This window comes from Poromitra crassiceps, assembly GCF_964638095.1.
Source record: "Poromitra crassiceps genome assembly, chromosome: 2".
Classification (NCBI taxonomy): Eukaryota; Metazoa; Chordata; class Actinopteri; order Beryciformes; family Melamphaidae; genus Poromitra; species Poromitra crassiceps.
This window is the reverse complement of record NC_139624.1, coordinates 42,124,466-42,136,965: the sequence shown is the minus strand read 5'-3', so window position 1 is coordinate 42,136,965 and position 12,500 is coordinate 42,124,466. Positions and strand designations below refer to the sequence as shown.

The following is a 12,500-nucleotide window of genomic DNA, read 5'->3' as shown; positions in this document are numbered from 1 at the left end:
CTTCCTCTGCCAGCCTTGTGTTTGTGTTAGCTTTAGAGGAGACACATATGTAAAGACAAGAGTCTTCCTCTGCCAGCCTTGTGTTTGTGTTAGCTTTAGAGGAGACACATATGTAAAGACAAGAGTCTTCCTCTGCCAGCCTTGTGTTTATGTTAGCTTTAGAGGAGACACATATGTAAAGAGAAGAGTCTTCCTCTGCCAGCCTTGTGTTTATGTTAGCTTTAGAGGAGACACATATGTAAAGAGAAGAGTCTTCCTCTGCCAGCCTTGTGTTTATGTTAGCTTTAGAGGAGACACATATGTAAAGAGAAGAGTCTTCCTCTGCCAGCCTTGTGTTTATGTTAGCTTTAGAGGAGACACATATGTAAAGACAAGTCTTCCTCTGCCAGCCTTGTGTTTATGTTAGCTTTAGAGGAGACACATACGTAAAGACAAGAGTCTTCCTCTGCCAGCCTTGTGTTTATGTTAGCTTTAGAGGAGACACATGTGAAGAGAAGAGTGTTCCTCTGCCAGCCTTGTGTTTATGTTAGCTTTAGAGGAGACACATATGTCAAAGAGAAGAGTCTTCCTCTGCCAGCCTTGTGTTTATGTTAGCTTTAGAGGAGACACATGTAAAGAGAAGAGTCTTCTTCTGCCAGCCTTGTGTTTATGTTAGCTTTAGAGGAGACACATGTGAAGAGAAGAGTGTTCCTCTGCCAGCCTTGTGTTTATGTTAGCTTTAGAGGAGACACATATGTCAAAGAGAAGAGTCTTCCTCTGCCAGCCTTGTGTTTATGTTAGCTTTAGAGGAGACACATGTAAAGAGAAGAGTCTTCTTCTGCCAGCCTTGTGTTTATGTTAGCTTTAGAGGAGACACATATGTAAAGAGAATAGTCTTCCTCTGCCAGCCTTGTGTTTATGTTAGCTTTAGAGGAGACACATATGTAAAGAGAAGAGTGTTCCTCTGCCAGCCTTGTGTTTATGTTAGCTTTAGAGGAGACACATATGTAAAGACAAGAGTCTTCCTCTGCCAGCCTTGTGTTTATGTTAGCTTTAGAGGAGACACATATGTAAAGAGAAGAGTGTTCCTCTGCCAGCCTTGTGTTTATGTTAGCTTTAGAGGAGACACAAATGTAAAGAGAAGTCTTCCTCTGCCAGCCTTGTGTTTATGTTAGCTTTAGAGGAGACACATATGTAAAGAGAAGATTCTTCCTCTGCCAGCCTTGTGTTTATGTTAGCTTTAGAGGAGACACATATGTAAAGAGAAGAGTCTTCCTCTGCCAGCCTTGTGTTTATGTTAGCTTTAGAGGAGACACATATGTAAAGACAAGAGTCTTCCTCTGCCAGCCTTGTGTTTATGTTAGCTTTAGAGTAGACACATATGTAAAGAGAAGTCTTCCTCTGCCAGCCTTGTGTTTATGTTAGCTTTAGAGGAGACACGTAAAGAGAAGAGTCTTCCTCTGCCAGCCTTGTGTTTATGTTAGCTTTAGAGGAGACACATATGTAAAGAGAAGAGTGTTCCTCTGCCAGCCTTGTGTTTATGTTAGCTTTAGAGGAGACACATATGTAAAGAGAAGAGTCTTCCTCTGCCAGCCTTGTGTTTATGTTAGCTTTAGAGGAAACACATATGTAAAGAGAAGAGTCTTCCTCTGCCAGCCTTGTGTTTATGTTAGCTTTAGAGGAGACACATATGTAAAGAGAAGCGTCTTCCTCTGCCAGCCTTGTGTTTATGTTAGCTTTAGAGGAGACACATATGTAAAGAGAAGTCTTCCTCTGCCAGCCTTGTGTTTATGTTAGCTTTAGAGGAGACACATATGTAAAGAGAAGAGTGTTCCTCTGCCAGCCTTGTGTTTATGTTAGCTTTAGAGGAGACACATATGTAAAGAGAAGTCTTCCTCTGCCAGCCTTGTGTTTATGTTAGCTTTAGAGGAGACACATATGTAAAGAGAAGAGTGTTCCTCTGCCAGCCTTGTGTTTATGTTAGCTTTAGAGGAGACACATATGTAAAGAGAAGTCTTCCTCTGCCAGCCTTGTGTTTATGTTAGCTTTAGAGGAGACACATATGTAAAGATAAGAGTCTTCCTCTGCCAGCCTTGTGTTTATGTTAGCTTTAGAGGAGACACATATGTAAAGAGAAGAGTCTTCCTCTGCCAGCCTTGTGTTTATGTTAGCTTTAGAGGAGACACATATGTAAAGAGAAGAGTCTTCCTCTGCCAGCCTTGTGTTTATGTTAGCTTTAGAGGAGACACATATGTAAAGAGAAGAGTCTTCCTCTGCCAGCCTTGTGTTTATGTTAGCTTTAGAGGAGACACATATGTAAAGAGAAGAGTCTTCCTCTGCCAGCCTTGTGTTTATGTTAGCTTTAGAGGAGACACATATGTAAAGAGAAGAGTCTTCCTCTGCCAGCCTTGTGTTTATGTTAGCTTTAGAGGAGACACATATGTAAAGACAAGAGTCTTTCTCTGCCAGCCTTGTGTTTATGTTAGCTTTAGAGGAGACACATATGTAAAGAGAAGAGTGTTCCTCTGCCAGCCTTGTGTTTATGTTAGCTTTAGAGGAGACACATATGTAAAGACAAGAGTCTTCCTCTGCCAGCCTTGTGTTTATGTTAGCTTTAGAGGAGACACATGTAAAGAGAAGAGTGTTCCTCTGCCAGCCTTGTGTTTATGTTAGCTTTAGAGGAGACACATATGTAAAGACAAGAGTCTTCCTCTGCCAGCCTTGTGTTTATGTTAGCTTTAGAGGAGACACATGTAAAGAGAAGAGTCTTCTTCTGCCAGCCTTGTGTTTATGTTAGCTTTAGAGGAGACACATATGTAAAGAGAATAGTCTTCCTCTGCCAGCCTTGTGTTTATGTTAGCTTTAGAGGAGACACATATGTAAAGAGAAGAGTGTTCCTCTGCCAGCCTTGTGTTTATGTTAGTTTTAGAGGGGACACAAATGTAAAGAGAAGAGTGTTCCTCTGCCAGCCTTTTGTTTATGTTAGCTTTAGAGGAGACACATATGTAAAGAGAAGTCTTCCTCTGCCAGCCTTGTGTTTATGTTAGCTTTAGAGGAGACACATATGTAAAGAGAAGATTCTTCCTCTGCCAGCCTTGTGTTTATGTTAGCTTTAGAGGAGACACATGTAAAGAGAAGAGTCTTCCTCTGCCAGCCTTGTGTTTATGTTAGCTTTAGAGGAGACACGTAAAGAGAAGAGTCTTCCTCTGCCAGCCTTGTGTTTATGTTAGCTTTAGAGGAGACACATATGTAAAGAGAAGAGTGTTCCTCTGCCAGCCTTGTGTTTATGTTAGCTTTAGAGGAGACACATATGTAAAGAGAAGAGTGTTCCTCTGCCAGCCTTGTGTTTATGTTAGCTTTAGAGGAGACACATATGTAAAGAGAAGAGTCTTCCTCTGCCAGCCTTGTGTTTATGTTAGTTTAGAGGAGACACATATGTAAAGAGAAGAGTCTTCCTCTGCCAGCCTTGTGTTTATGTTAGCTTTAGAGGAAACACATATGTAAAGAGAAGAGTCTTCCTCTGCCAGCCTTGTGTTTATGTTAGCTTTAGAGGAGACACATATGTAAAGAGAAGAGTCTTCCTCTGCCAGCCTTGTGTTTATGTTAGCTTTAGAGGAGACACATATGTAAAGAGAAGATTCTTCCTCTGCCAGCCTTGTGTTTGTGTTAGCTTTAGAGGAGACACATATGTAAAGAGAAGAGTCTTCCTCTGCCAGCCTTGTGTTTATGTTAGCTTTAGAGGAGACACATATGTAAAGAGAAGAGTCTTCCTCTGCCAGCCTTGTGTTTATGTTAGCTTTAGAGGAGACACATATGTAAAGACAAGAGTCTTCCTCTGCCAGCCTTGTGTTTGTGTTAGCTTTAGAGGAGACACATATGTAAAGACAAGAGTCTTCCTCTGCCAGCCTTGTGTTTATGTTAGCTTTAGAGGAGACACATATGTAAAGAGAAGAGTCTTCCTCTGCCAGCCTTGTGTTTATGTTAGTTTAGAGGAGACACATATGTAAAGAGAAGAGTCTTCCTCTGCCAGCCTTGTGTTTATGTTAGCTTTAGAGGAAACACATATGTAAAGAGAAGAGTCTTCCTCTGCCAGCCTTGTGTTTATGTTAGCTTTAGAGGAGACACATATGTAAAGAGAAGAGTCTTCCTCTGCCAGCCTTGTGTTTATGTTAGCTTTAGAGGAGACACATATGTAAAGAGAAGATTCTTCCTCTGCCAGCCTTGTGTTTGTGTTAGCTTTAGAGGAGACACATATGTAAAGACAAGAGTCTTCCTCTGCCAGCCTTGTGTTTGTGTTAGCTTTAGAGGAGACACATATGTAAAGACAAGAGTCTTCCTCTGCCAGCCTTGTGTTTATGTTAGCTTTAGAGGAGACACATATGTAAAGAGAAGAGTCTTCCTCTGCCAGCCTTGTGTTTATGTTAGCTTTAGAGGAGACACATATGTAAAGAGAAGAGTCTTCCTCTGCCAGCCTTGTGTTTATGTTAGCTTTAGAGGAGACACATATGTAAAGAGAAGTCTTCCTCTGCCAGCCTTGTGTTTATGTTAGCTTTAGAGGAGACACATATGTAAAGAGAAGAGTCTTCCTCTGCCAGCCTTGTGTTTATGTTAGCTTTAGAGGAGACACATATGTAAAGACAAGAGTCTTCCTCTGCCAGCCTTGTGTTTATGTTAGCTTTAGAGGAGACACATATGTAAAGAGAAGAGTCTTCCTCTGCCAGCCTTGTGTTTATGTTAGCTTTAGAGGAGACACATATGTAAAGAGAAGAGTCTTCCTCTGCCAGCCTTGTGTTTATGTTAGCTTTAGAGGAGACACATATGTAAAGACAAGAGTCTTCCTCTGCCAGCCTTGTGTTTATGTTAGCTTTAGAGGAGACACATATGTAAAGAGAAGAGTCTTCCTCTGCCAGCCTTGTGTTTATGTTAGCTTTAGAGGAGACACATATGTAAAGAGAAGAGTGTTCCTCTGCCAGCCTTGTGTTTGTGTTAGCTTTAGAGGAGACACATATGTAAAGAGAAGAGTCTTCCTCTGCCAGCCTTGTGTTTATGTTAGCTTTAGAGGAGACACATGTGAAGAGAAGAGTCTTCCTCTGCCAGCCTTGTGTTTATGTTAGCTTTAGAGGAGACACATATGTAAAGAGAAGAGTCTTCCTCTGCCAGCCTTGTGTTTATGTTAGCTTTAGAGGAGACACATATGTAAAGAGAAGAGTCTTCTTCTGCCAGCCTTGTGTTTATGTTAGCTTTAGAGGAGACACATGTGAAGAGAAGAGTGTTCCTCTGCCAGCCTTGTGTTTATGTTAGCTTTAGAGGAGACACATATGTAAAGAGAAGATTCTTCCTCTGCCAGCCTTGTGTTTATGTTAGCTTTAGAGGAGACACATATGTAAAGAGAAGAGTCTTCCTCTGCCAGCCTTGTGTTTATGTTAGCTTTAGAGGAGACACATATGTAAAGAGAAGAGTCTTCCTCTGCCAGCCTTGTGTTTATGTTAGCTTTAGAGGAGACACATATGTAAAGAGAAGATTCTTCCTCTGCCAGCCTTGTGTTTATGTTAGCTTTAGAGGAGACACATGTGAAGAGAAGAGTGTTCCTCTGCCAGCCTTGTGTTTATGTTAGCTTTAGAGGAGACACATATGTAAAGAGAAGAGTGTTCCTCTGCCAGCCTTGTGTTTATGTTAGCTTTAGAGGAGACACATATGTAAAGAGAAGAGTCTTCCTCTGCCAGCCTTGTGTTTATGTTAGCTTTAGAGGAGACACATATGTAAAGAGAAGAGTCTTCCTCTGCCAGCCTTGTGTTTATGTTAGCTTTAGAGTAGACACATATGTAAAGAGAAGAGTCTTCCTCTGCCAGCCTTGTGTTTGTGTTAGCTTTAGAGGAGACACATATGTAAAGAGAAGAGTCTTCCTCTGCCAGCCTTGTGTTTATGTTAGCTTTAGAGGAGACACATATGTAAAGAGAAGAGTCTTCCTCTGCCAGCCGTGTGTTTATGTTAGCTTTAGAGGAGACACATATGTAAAGAGAAGAGTCTTCCTCTGCCAGCCTTGTGTTTATGTTAGCTTTAGAGGAGACACATATGTAAAGAGAAGAGTCTTCCTCTGCCAGCCTTGTGTTTATGTTAGCTTTAGAGGAGACACATATGTAAAGAGAAGAGTCTTCCTCTGCCAGCCTTGTGTTTATGTTAGCTTTAGAGGAGACACATATGTAAAGAGAAGTCTTCCTCTGCCAGCCTTGTGTTTATGTTAGCTTTAGAGGAGACACGTAAAGAGAAGAGTCTTCCTCTGCCAGCCTTGTGTTTATGTTAGCTTTAGAGGAGACACATATGTAAAGAGAAGAGTGTTCCTCTGCCAGCCTTGTGTTTATGTTAGCTTTAGAGGAGACACATATGTAAAGAGAAGAGTCTTCCTCTGCCAGCCTTGTGTTTATGTTAGCTTTAGAGGAGACACATATGTAAAGAGAAGAGTCTTCCTCTGCCAGCCTTGTGTTTATGTTAGCTTTAGAGGAGACACATATGTAAAGAGAAGTCTTCCTCTGCCAGCCTTGTGTTTGTTAGCTTTAGAGGAGACACATATGTAAAGAGAAGAGTCTTCCTCTGCCAGCCTTGTGTTTATGTTAGCTTTAGAGGAGACACATATGTAAAGAGAAGAGTCTTCCTCTGCCAGCCTTGTGTTTATGTTAGCTTTAGAGGAGACACATATGTAAAGAGAAGAGTCTTCCTCTGCCAGCCTTGTGTTTATGTTAGCTTTAGAGGAAACACATATGTAAAGAGAAGAGTCTTCCTCTGCCAGCCTTGTGTTTATGTTAGCTTTAGAGGAGACACATATGTAAAGAGAAGAGTCTTCCTCTGCCAGCCTTGTGTTTATGTTAGCTTTACACATATGTAAAGAGAATAGTCTTCCTCTGCCAGCCTTGTGTTTATGTTAGCTTTAGAGGAGACACATATGTAAAGAGAAGAGTCTTCCTCTGCCAGCCTTGTGTTTATGTTAGCTTTAGAGGAAACACATATGTAAAGAGAAGAGTCTTCCTCTGCCAGCCTTGTGTTTATGTTAGCTTTAGAGGAGACACATATGTAAAGAGAAGAGTCTTCCTCTGCCAGCCTTGTGTTTATGTTAGCTTTAGAGGAGACACATACATTATGTAAAGAGAAGAGTGTTCCTCTGCCAGCCTTGTGTTTATGTTAGCTTTAGAGGAGACACATATGTAAAGAGAAGAGTGTTCCTCTGCCAGCCTTGTGTTTATGTTAGCTTTAGAGGAGACACATACATTATGTCAAGAGAAGAGTGTTCCTCTGCCAGCCTTGTGTTTATGTTAGCTTTAGAGGAGACACATATGTAAAGAGAAGAGTCTTCCTCTGCCAGCCTTGTGTTTATGTTAGCTTTAGAGGAGACACATATGTAAAGAGAAGTCTTCCTCTGCCAGCCTTGTGTTTATGTTAGCTTTAGAGGAGACACATATGTAAAGAGAAGAGTCTTCCTCTGCCAGCCTTGTGTTTATGTTAGCTTTAGAGGAGACACATATGTAAAGAGAAGTCTTCCTCTGCCAGCCTTGTGTTTATGTTAGCTTTAGAGGAGACACATATGTAAAGACAAGAGTCTTCCTCTGCCAGCCTTGTGTTTATGTTAGCTTTAGAGGAGACACATATGTAAAGACAAGAGTCTTCCTCTGCCAGCCTTGTGTTTATGTTAGCTTTAGAGGAGACACATATGTAAAGAGAAGTCTTCCTCTGCCAGCCTTGTGTTTATGTTAGCTTTAGAGGAGACACATATGTAAAGACAAGAGTCTTCCTCTGCCAGCCTTGTGTTTGTTAGCTTTAGAGGAGACACATATGTAAAGAGAAGAGTCTTCCTCTGCCAGCCTTGTGTTTGTTAGCTTTAGAGGAGACACATATGTAAAGAGAAGTCTTCCTCTGCCAGAACGCACATCTTGCTGGAAATGGTGTGAACCTTCCATTTTTAGCGATGCAAACTCACGTGACAGATACCAGGACAGACACAAAACCACTCAGAAATCCTATTGTCTGTCCTATTTTGGGATGGAAAAGGTGACTAGTTTGCATCCCTGATTTTACTTCCATTAAAAAAGGGCATTAGATTCTGGCACCCTCCAAGGGGAACAAAACTCCTTCTCAGCATGTAGGTGTCATTTTAAGCACATAAATAGGGCATTGTATCCTCCCTAGGCACACTTATGATTGCAGAACAGCGTGAGGGCATCGTTTTCAACACACTTTAACAGGGCATTTGACCCCGGTCCCCATCTCTCACTGGGACCAGCATGCAGCTGCCCTTTGAAGTGGGCTAAGCAACGTGGTTGACCCTTGTCCCCCTCTATAGGACACTGGTATGACAGCAAACAGTGGGGTAGTGTCATTTTCAGGGACAGGAGGACACACACTGCGATGGGGAAGATTTAACCCTTTATCCTTCCGGTGGAGGAATGGAGGGAGGAGAGAAAAAAACAAGAGGCACAGAGCAAAAGAGAGAGAGAGAGAGAGAGAGAGAGAGAGAGAGAGAGAGAGAGAGAGAGAGAGAGAGAGAGAGAGGGACCACACTGTGAAAAGCACGGGGAGTTTCTCTCAGAGGATGAAAATAAGAATATAACAGTGGGAGAATGGGATAGAAAGCAAGAAGAAATGTGACATTTCTTCGGGAGCAGTTCTTTGATGTGTAGTTTGGCTGAGCCCAGTGGTAGCCAGGTCTATATGTCGGCTGGGGTTGTGTGCACAAACCTGTGTACCTGCTTGTGTGTGTTTGTGTGCACACTGACATGTGTGTTTATGTGTGCCTCTGTGGACCAGTGTGTGCGTGAAGAGAACAGTGTACAATGTATTGCATTATGAAAGGTTTTCCCCAGGCGGCAGCTTGAACTGCAGCATGTGACATACATTCTTGAAAATAGAGATATCATCACCGTGCTCACTGAATGTATAATGCAGCAGTTAGTTTTAACTTTGAAAGGCTAAACTATATACTTTTGGTCAGAGGAATACAATGAAGCCACTGGGGAAATCTGAATAAAAACTGCATAAGAAATAAGAAAATATGAAAAACAGCATAGTAAGATAATCATAATGAATGTAAAAATGAATCATTCATTGGCAAAAGGCAATATGGATATTGATCAAACCAGGCACTAATGTAGAATAGACTTGATATTAACCCCAACGACTTGCCAACACTCACCATGAAATATGAATGTTGCTATTTTATACGTATATACTACTGTAGTAGATTTATGACAGTATAGCCTCAGCTGATGTTTTCTATCATTTGAGAATGGTAGTATCTCATTCTGTTAAACTCAGAATTGGTCATCAATGGCACAAGGAATAGCAACATCATATCCTCTGTATTGATAAGTGAATAGAATCAAATTGTCCACATAAAATGGAAAAGCTGTCTTTGAACTCACCTGGGGATGGGGATTCCCCATTCCATTGTATTATGCTCTCTTCATATTTATTACATGTACTTATGTCAACTTAGACCAACACAAAAAGCAAAAAGCAAAAAGCAAGACATTAACACACACATGGTAGGGACTTTACTCTGGAGAGAATTTGATTACCATTCATCACCAAGTTTGAACAAATCCATCAAAGTTCATGCTTGTACTTTGTCCAGAGGTTCTCAAATGTTTTTCAGCCAAGGACCCCTTACAAGATAGACTAGAACGACCGCAACGCGGACTTATGCCTCCGCCATTAGTTCATTCTGGGGTCCAAATCGCCATTTGAGGCAAATTGGAAGAGATTCCGTCAAGGCGCTCCTGTGATGTTGCGTTACAGAGCTTGGAAATTGGGTGTGTGAGAGGTCACAGCGACCTTGAACTTTGACCACCAAAATGTAATCAGTTCATCCTTGAGTCCAAGTCGGTGTTTGAGACAAGTTTGATTAAATTCCGTCAAGGCATTCCTGAGATATCGCGTTAACAAGCTTGAAAATGGCGTTCGAGAGCTCACCTTGACCTTTGACCTTTGACCACCAAAATCTAATCAGATCATCCTTGAGTCTAAGGCGATGTTTGAGGCAAATTTGATGAAAGTCCGTCAAGGCATTCGTGAGATATCGCGTTAACAAGCTGGAAAATGGCGTTTGAGAGGTCACAGTGACCATGACCTTTGACCTTTGACCAGCAAAATTTAATCAGTTCATCCTTGAGTCCAAGTCGATGTTTGAGACAAGTTAGATTAAATTCCGTCAAGGCATTCCTGAGATATCACGTTAACAAGCTTGAAAATGGCGTTCGAGAGGTGACAGTGACCTTGACCTTTGACTTTTGACCACCAAAATGTAATCAGTTCATCCTTGAGTCTAAGTAGATGTTTGAGGCAAATTTGATGAAATTCCGTCAAGGTATTCATGAGATATCGCGTTAACAAGCTGGAAAATGGCGTTCGAGAGGTCACAGTGACCTTGACCTTTGACCACCAAAATGTAATCAGTTCATCCTTGAGTCCAAGTCGATGTTTGAGACAAGTTTGATTAAATTCCGTCAAGGCATTCCTGAGATATCGCGTTAACAAGCTTGAAAATGGCATTCGAGAGGTCACAGTGACCTTGACCTTTGACCTTTGACCACCAAAATCTAATCAGTTCATCCTTGAGTCCAAGTCGATGTTTGAGACAAGTTTGATTAAATTCCGTCGTACGGCCGTACGGACGGACGTACGGCCGTACGGACGGACAACCCGGATCCATAATGCCTCCGGCCTGGCTATCGCCGGCGGAGGCATAAAAATATACCGGGGACCCCCTCATTCTGATTTGTGATTTTGGGCTAAGCTTAATTGTTTCCACGGTAACGTGCTTGACTTTTAATTTGATAGGTTTGTTATTAGAATGTAATCCATGAACCATTTTAGATTTAAAGCATAAACTATTTTCGTTGAACTATGAAGATTTAGCAAAAAATATATATATATATTTTTTATTATTACATTACATTTACATTACGTCATTTAGCAGACGCTTTTGTTTTGTCCAAAGCGACTTACAATATCACAATTTGTCAACAGTACAGAAAACCACTATGCAACACAATCAATGACAGCCAAGATATTTTGATAGACTAGCACCATGTAGGAAGTAGTTTGAGAAGGAATAAGTAACATGTAGATTTTTTTTTTTTTTTTTTACCTGAAAACTTTTCGCGGACCCCCTGGCAAAGTACCACGGACCCGCGGACCACCATTTGAGAACCACTGGTATCTGCTCTTTGCTAGTGTCTGGTCCGGATTGCTCTTTGCTAATAGTGCATAATGCAGACTAGGACCCAACTGCTATTTCACTGTGCTTATATTATCTCTGCTATTTCACTGTGCTTATATTATCTCACTGTGCTTATATTATCTCTGCTATTTCACTGTGCTTATATTATCTCTGCTATTTCACTGTGCTTATATTATCTCACTGTGCTTATATTATCTCTGCTATTTCACTGTGCTTATATTATCTCTGCTATTTCACTGTGCTTATATTATCTCTGCTATTTCACTGTGCTTATATTATCTCAACTGCTATTTCACTGTGCTTATATTATCTCAACTGCTATTTCACTGTGCTTATATTATCTCTGCTATTTCACTGTGCTTATATTATCTCAACTGCTATTTCACTGTGCTTATATTATCTCTGCTATTTCACTGTGCGTATATTATCTCTGCTATTTCACTGTGCTTATATTATCTCAACTGCTATTTCACTGTGCTTATATTATCTCAACTGCTATTTCACTGTGCTTATATTATCTCAACTGCTATTTCACTGTGCTTATATTATCTCAACTGCTATTTCACTGTGCTTATATTATCTCAACTGCTATTTCACTGTGCTTATATTATCTCAACTGCTATTTCACTGTGCTTATATTATCTCAACTGCTATTTCACTGTGCTTATATTATCTCAACTGCTATTTCACTGTGCTTATATTATCTCAACTGCTATTTCACTGTGCTTATATTATCTCAACTGCTATTTCACTGTGCTTACAGTATATTATCTCCGGGTGTTGGGCTTTTAAAGATGTGTTGGTATCAGCTTTTCCTCCCAAACAAAAGCAGTCTTTGGCACAATGTCATACGGAATGGATTTTATCATTTGACTATACACTAGACCTCTGAGGAGAGAAAACAAGTTGAAACAGAAATCCATGAATATAAGAGAGGGGTTGTAATGATGATACTGAGCAACAGTGACACCACCAAAATAAAGCATTATACTGTAGTGCCATCATCGTGTATTACATATTGGTTTTTATGCAGTTATGAGAAAAATAACCATGTGTCTTTGCATGGAAAGAATGGAATGCATTTCTATATGGAAAGAAGACATGTGGAAGATAGAGCTGTGGAATGATGTATTGCATAATAGAGATCAATAGGTAGAATAGTTTGAATTATTAATAATTTAATATATCAAATGCATTTTGATGTCTCCCATAATGTTAAATGTGGCACGTGCGTACATATTCAGACAGTTGTCCACTTGTCCCAGTAATGTGTGGTGCAGACTGTTTCTCTTAC

At 40.7% G+C, this 12,500-nt stretch overlaps 1 protein-coding gene across 2 annotated transcripts in view; it reads right to left on the bottom strand.

Annotated features, from left to right (window-relative positions):
• Positions 1-12,500, bottom strand: part of chchd3a (coiled-coil-helix-coiled-coil-helix domain containing 3a) — a 200,953-nt gene that overhangs the window by 88,858 nt on the left and 99,595 nt on the right. The window lies entirely within an intron of this gene.